The sequence below is a fragment of the Gossypium arboreum genome, chromosome 3 (assembly GCF_025698485.1).
Source record: "Gossypium arboreum isolate Shixiya-1 chromosome 3, ASM2569848v2, whole genome shotgun sequence".
NCBI classification, from domain to species: domain Eukaryota; kingdom Viridiplantae; phylum Streptophyta; class Magnoliopsida; order Malvales; family Malvaceae; genus Gossypium; species Gossypium arboreum.
The window spans coordinates 95,908,002-95,915,329 of NC_069072.1; the positions used below are offsets into that span (position 1 = coordinate 95,908,002).

General features: G+C 39.5%; 1 non-coding gene across 1 annotated transcript; it reads left to right on the forward strand.

The window, feature by feature from the left end:
- The first annotated feature begins 6,430 nt into the window (after positions 1–6,430).
- LOC128291033 (small nucleolar RNA R71) lies at positions 6,431–6,537 on the forward strand. The gene has a single exon (XR_008280811.1). It is a non-coding gene; the product is annotated as a small nucleolar RNA R71 (small nucleolar RNA).
- The last annotated feature ends 791 nt before the right edge of the window (positions 6,538–7,328 follow it).

A 7,328-nucleotide genomic window follows, 5' to 3' on the forward strand; every position in this document is an offset into this window, starting at 1 on the left:
TAAAAACCCATGATTCATTTTAGTGTTTAAAAACTAACTTTTGTTAATCTAAAGTGAACAGAAGCTGGGCACCAGGTAGGAATCCGTGACAGAGGAGGTAAACCATGAAGGCTACTTAAGTACCAAGCTCTTCGATTGGATCCAATCCTAGACATGCTCACAACCATTGCCACACTTGGTTATAACGAGTTTAAATTTTGGAAAAAAAAACGTGTTGTAATTCATTTAATTCGATATTTTTGACAAATCGATTATTTGTATTGTTGCGTTATTTTGAAACAAGTATCGGTTTTAAAACGCGTCCTAAGTTTAGCCCATTCAAATTATTAATAACCAGTTTAAAGTTATTAAAAATAAAATAATCCCAGAAAAGAAAAGAAAATAAAGTTAGAATGGCCTTATTACAACCCAAAAATAAATAGTAAATAAGATAATTAAAGAAAACCAGTCACTTGTTTCAAAGCCCAAAAACGATCACTGTGGCCACTGTGAATCCCCTCCGGCTCCAAGTCCTCAAATCAAGGCTCACCTGCAAGGTTAAGGAAAGAGGGTGGGTTTGGAAACTCAGTGTGCAACAAGCCCCTTTCAGATCCCAAAACAATATCAGCCTGTTGGGCCTAAGCCCAAATTCAAACTTAGCGTATATTGGGCCGAAGCCTTTTCATGTTTCATATTTCATAACACTGGGCCGAAGCCTTTTTATATTTCATATTACTGGGCCGAAGCCTTTACTGTAGACGGTATGACCCATAGGCCCATTTCAATATCACATGTAATGTCAATGAAGGAATGCAAGCCCATTTGGGAAGACTACTCGACCCACCATCCGCTACTCTCCACCCGTACCAACCAAGCTCTCCATGTGGGGAATAACTCAACCCACCCAACCAAAACTCTCCACTGGCAGCATAGCTGCTTTATCATATAACTGGAGGCCTAGCCTCTTTTAATAACTAGGGCAAAGCCCTTTTGATAAACTGGAGCAAAAGCCCTTTTAATAAACTGAGGCAAAAGCCCTTTTCGGTAAATTGGGGCATAGCCCTTTTTGCACTTCCTCCATCCATATAAACCCAACCCAATGCATTATGAATACATCATGTGCATATCATACATATCATGTGCATATCATATCAATCATGTATATCAAAACCCATGTACCAAATTCATAATTAAACCCTAGGGGTATAATGGTCATTTATACCTAGGGGCAAAATAGTCATTTTCATAATATAATGGAAATTTCATAATTTTACCAAATATTAGGGATTTTCCATGTTCATTATTAGTTACGAACAATTCATGTGTTTAAACAGCGATTCTGGCCCATTTTTAGCGAAACCGAGTTATTGGGCCAAAAACCCCTAATAGGCCCTACATAGCTGATTTAGTCATCTAGGCCCATTTAGTCTATATTCCATAGTGGTATTAACAGTCTTAATGCACAATTTAACAAGATTTCATTTCCTACCAAATTTACCCAAACAGGCCCGTAAGCCCATTGGGCCCGATTTCAGCCCCTCGAGGCCCAACTTACCGTGATACCAAAAGTCGTGCTCTTACCTTTTCCAACGTTCCCGATCGTCAACTTAGAGAATCTAACTAACCAATGAGTGTTCGCTTGCTCACAAGTCCTCGAAATGCCAGAATTTTGGCATTTCAGCTTTTCGGCATTTATCGATTTAAGCTACGAAAGAAGGTTCGTTACACACCTGATTTGAGATATTCCTCAACGAGATCTCCTACACGATTTCTCCTATAACCAACCGCTTAAAGATCAGTTTATAATAATTAAACCAAAATGAGAACCATCTATTACCCACACTTACACATTCGGCCACCATCCATAATGGCCTTAGAATCATACCTTTGCCGAAGTTGATGACTAGATCTAGTCACTCCGATGATTTGAGCTAATCCAAGTCAACACTATGCCTTGCTGCTCCCCCACTATACAAACCATAAAAAGATTAAAAGAAGAACCCAATAAGGCCTATACCCACATTCGGCCACCTCCTTAAACTATAGGGGTTTCGGCTTTTGTCAACAGTTACTATAGGAATCGTTTAGAGTTCGAGCACTTACTACAGTCTCTCTTCTTGAATCCATCTATGCCTAGAAGATAAGAGAATTGACCACTAAAAAGTGAAAAGAAAAAGAGCGTTGCTGGTCAACAAAGAATCGGCACCAGCTAGCTTTATCGATTTTGGCTTTTGCGGTATTTCAGCAAAAGTGTAGGTAAGGGAAAGAAACAATAGATGAATGGAGGGGAGTAGTGGGCTAGTTTGGAAGAAGGAAAAGGAAGAAAAGATGAGAGGAGAGATGATAGATTCGGCTAAAAAAGGAAAAAGAGAGAAAAGACCAAACAAAAGGAAGAAAACGGCACACAAGTACCCAAGTGCCGAAAATCCCTAACTAAAACCCCTCTACTGAAATCCCCTCTCTAATCCCCTCAAATCGGCTAACCCTATCCCCCTTTCAAATCCCTAAAATCTCTCCCCTTATCCCTCATTCATCCATGCATTTGATTGATTCAAACGCTCTCCCACAGAGTTCCATCCAGCTTTAAACTCTAGCATGCACAAGCATAAAAAATAACATTACCTTTGCCATCACAGGGAATCGAACCCAAGTCTTCCCCCAACCACTTACACGCCACTTTTCTAGCCCCTTAGTGGCATCACTTAGCCACTTTACTAGAGGCTCTTCTATGATACATTTTACCCACAAATTTTAATAAGACCACCTATCCAAGGCCCCTAACTTCTTAAGTCCAAAATTCAAAAATTCTACCAGGTTTTGGCCAACACATGGGCCTTCCACAAGCCCATTTACATACTTAAACTATGAATTTCACACCCAAATACCAAATTTTAAAAACTTTACCAAAATATCGAGAATCGTGGAAAACCCGAAAATCAGGATGTTACATGCCCTGGCTAAATTGAACCGTGCCGGGATCATCGTAGTTCGTCATTACGGTCTGAAGATGGAACGTTGAGCATAGTTCCATCATGAGCTCAAGGTACGTTGGCTCGAAATCCCAAAGAATAGCTTCCAAGGGTCGGTGGTTAGGAGGGCTCGAATTGAATCAGCCAATTGAACCTATTCTACAGCAGCCCAGTCGATGTAGCTACCCGCAATTAAAGGTCGGGCCCGAAGTATTTAGAACAGTTCTTCTTGGGGCCCTCAGGGTAACTGTAGGAGAGGGTGACAAATTTCTGTAATAGGACCCACAGAAGAGGACACTCCCTTCCTCTTCTTTGAAGCAGGTATGGTGGTTTTCTTTCGTCATGAAGATGACATCACAAGCCTGTAATATAAAGAATAATAATAATAGGTAAATGAATTCAAAAAAATAAAAGGCATGAATTTGGAACTAATTATTTTAGCCAATACTATTAATATAAAGCAAACTCAACCATAATAACAATGAGAATGAGAATAGAAATGTAATAGGTATGAGGTTTTCCTAATCTCAATTTAACATGGAATGTATGATAACTAACCTAGGAATGCAAACTAAATGATATACATTGGCATGGTAATAGCATGAGAATAAACATAATAATGTCATGGGTATGAGGTGTTCCTAATAACTTGATTTAACACAAAATGTATGATAACTAACCTAAGAATGCAAATTAAATGATAGTAAAATGAAAAATAGTTCAAAAGAAATGAAGATTATGTTGATAATAAGCATTAGAAATAAGTGAAATAGAAGTGAAACGAGTAAACAAACGCTAAGGGAAAGAGATTGAGCGTAAAAAATGAAGTGGGAAGCGACACACGGGCGTGGCAGGGAGGCCGTGTGGAGTTGCAGCGGCTAGGGTTAGGGTTTTCTGAATGGGGAAGAAAGTGAATAGTGCATGGTATTTATAGATTTTGGGCCACACGGCTAGGGGACACGCCCATGTTCCCCAATTTCAACCCGTGTGATTCATGAATTTCAAATTTGGGTGCATCTGACATTTAGTACACGCTCGTGTTCCTCGAGTGTGCGGGTTCACACGACCGTGTCGCACGACCGTGTCTAGCTTCATTCACTTCTCCCACACCCATGTGTACAAGCCCGACGCCTGTGTCAATCTAGCAGGTTCGACCATAGGTGTGACACGGCCGTGCTGTTTTAACAAGTTCAACCATGGGTCTTCCACATGAGAGTGTCGCACGTCCATGTTGTTTTGGTAGGCTCGACCATGGCCATGTCACATGGCTGTGGCATTTTAGCGTAGCCCGTGTTGGGGAAATCCTTGCCCTATTTTCACACGGCCTTAAGCACACCCGTGTGCTTGGCCGTGTCTCTGTGAAAACACCTGTATTGAAGATTTCTATTAGTAAGTTAGGAGTTAAATACCAAAATTTAAAGAAATTAATATTGTTAGTGCTCGGGTTGCCTCTCGAGAAGCACTTATTTATAGTCTAAGATCGACATACCTCTCCAGTGAATGGTCATGGTGGTTTGAGGAGTTTATACTCCTCATTCCTACTATCAATCTCATCAAAATAAGATTTTAATCGGGTGTTGTTTACCTTAAAAGTGTAGAACTTGGGATGACTCACCTCTACTGTAGCGAATGGAAAAATACTGAGTACCATAAGAGGGATTTCCTCATTTGGTGTGGTAGTGACAATGTGGGCATCTGCGACATCTAATAAGACTTTATCACCAACCTTAAGTTGATTTGAAGAGGTATCGGGCTCGTTCTGGCGTAGTTTCGGTTTATCGTGTGTTATCAGTTTATGTGTTCGCCATTCATCTAGATCCTCTATTTGCAGCATTCGTTCTTCATGAATAGAAGCTCCACTATTATTTGAGAGTGGCTCATGTACTTTCTTCAGACTTAGCTCTTGTAAAGTGGGTTGTATTATGTGGTCAGTTTTAATAGAATGGTTTAGACGATCACCTTCAACTTCTGATGTGTTTTCAGAATTGCGAGCTTGAAGGGTGAGTGTTTCGTCCCGTACGCGAAGCGTGAGCTCACCTGTGCCAACATCAATAATTGTTTTAGCAGTTGCTAAAAAGGGTCTTCCTAGGATTAAAGGAGTATTGCTATCCTCCTCTATGTCTAAAACACTGAAGTCAATGGGAAATATAAATTTATCGATTTCGACTAGCACATCTTCAGTAATACCCCTAGGAAATCTTATAATTTTATCTGCTAATTGAATGCTCATCCTAGTCTGTTTGGGTTTCCCGAGACCTAGTTGCTTGAACATTTTAAAAGGCATAACGTTGATACTAGCCCCTAAATCAGCTAATGCATTATTAACATCTAAACTACCAATTAAGCAAGGAATCGTAAAACTCCCTAGATCTTTTAGTTTGTGTAGTAGCTTATTTTTCAGAATAGCTGAGCACACTGCATTTAGCTCCACATATGACGCCTCATCCAACTTCCGCTTATTTGCTAAAAGCTCTTTTAAGAATTTCATTGCGTTTGGCATCTGCGATAGAGCTTCAATAAACGGTAAGTTAATATGTAATTTTTTTAAGAGTTTAAGGAATTTACCAAATTGTTCATCTGAGCGGTCTTTCCTTGTCGTGTTGGGGTATGGTACACGAGGTTTATATTCGACATTTATTTATTTGTTTATATTTTGATCTACCTCACCTTGACCTGTACTTACCACAGTTTCTTGCCGCGGTTCTGGTTTAGGCTCCACAGATCCTTCTTCATTTTGAATATTAATAGCGTTGAGCTTTTCCCTTGGGTTGGGTTCAGTATTACTTGGCAAACTACCTTGTGGTCGTTCGGAGATTAGTTTGGAAAGCTAACCTATCTGAGTTTCGAGCCCTTGGATCGACGCTTGTCAATTCTTAAGTGTTGTCTCAGTGTTCTGGAAACGAGTTTCTGACACCGATATAAACTTTGAGAGCATCTCTTCTAGGTTCGGCTTCTTTTCCTGTTGGTAGGGTGGTTGCTGAAAACCCGGAGGATGTTGTGGTCTTTGATTTCGTTGGCCTCCGTACGAAAAATTGGGATGGTTCCTCCAACCGGCATTGTAAGTGCTACTAAATGGATTGTTTTGAGGTTGAAGATTATTACCCATGTAGTTTAGTTGCTTGTTATCCATGTTATAGTTATAAGGTTGATATTCCGGATGGCTTATTCCACCACTACTTGCTTCGCACTGCATTACTGCGTGAACCTGAGAAGAACTAAGAAAACCATCAATCTTTTTATTCAAGAGTTCTACCTGATTTGATAGCATGGTGATCGAATCGACGTTATAAACACAGGCTATTTTCGTTGGATTTGTCCTCATGACTTGCCACTGATAGTTATTCAGTGACATTTCCTCAATAAACTCATAGGCATCTTTAGGTGTTTTATTATTGATGGTTCCGTCAGCAGCTGTGTCAACCATTTACCGAGTCGAAGGATTTAGACCATTATGGAATGTTTGAACTTGGAGCCAAAGCGGTAACCCATGGTGAGGGCACCTTCGCAGTAAGTCCTTGTATCTCTCCCATGCATCATAGAGGGTTTCTAAATCCATCTGCACAAAAGAAGAGGTATCATTACGTAATTTAGCCGTTTTAACCGGCAGAAAATATTTTAGTAAGAATTTTTCGATCATTTTTTCCCAAGTAGTAATTGACCCTCGTGGTAACGAGTTCAACCACTGTTTAGCTTTGTTCCTTAATGAAAAGAGAAGCAACCGAAGACGTATGGCATCATCAGAAACGCCATTAATTTTAAATGTATCGCATAGTTCTAAGAAGTTGGCTAAATGAGCGTTGGGATCCTTATCCTGCAAACCATCAAACTGAACAAATTTTTGTATCATTTGAATAGTGTTAGGTTTTAATTCAAAAGTATTTGCAGCTATAGCAGGTCTAACCATGCTCGATCCAGTTCCTGTTAAAGAAGGTTTAGCATAATCATACATAGTGCATGGAGCAGGATTTTGATTAACCGCAATTGCAGGAGGTAGCTGATTGCCTTATTTTCAGCCATCTCTTCGGTTGGGGGTTGAGTATCGTCTTCTTGCTCGTTCTCCATGTATCTTAAGCTTCACCGAATTTCTCTTTGGTTTCTACGAACTGTACGATCGATTTCTTTGTCAAAAAGTAATGGTCCTGACGAGTTTCTTCTAGTCATAAACTATAAAAACCTACCAAGAGAAGGAACAAAGTAAATAAGTAAGTAATAATAATAGTAATATAAAATTAAATTACAAGAAAAATAAATGGCTAAAGTAATAAAAATTGAGCGTTCCTAATATCTTAGTTCCCCGGCAACAGTGCCAAAGACTTGTTCACGTGATTTCGTGATAAGTTTTAAATATTTATAATTACTCGTTCTTAAACTAACTATTAT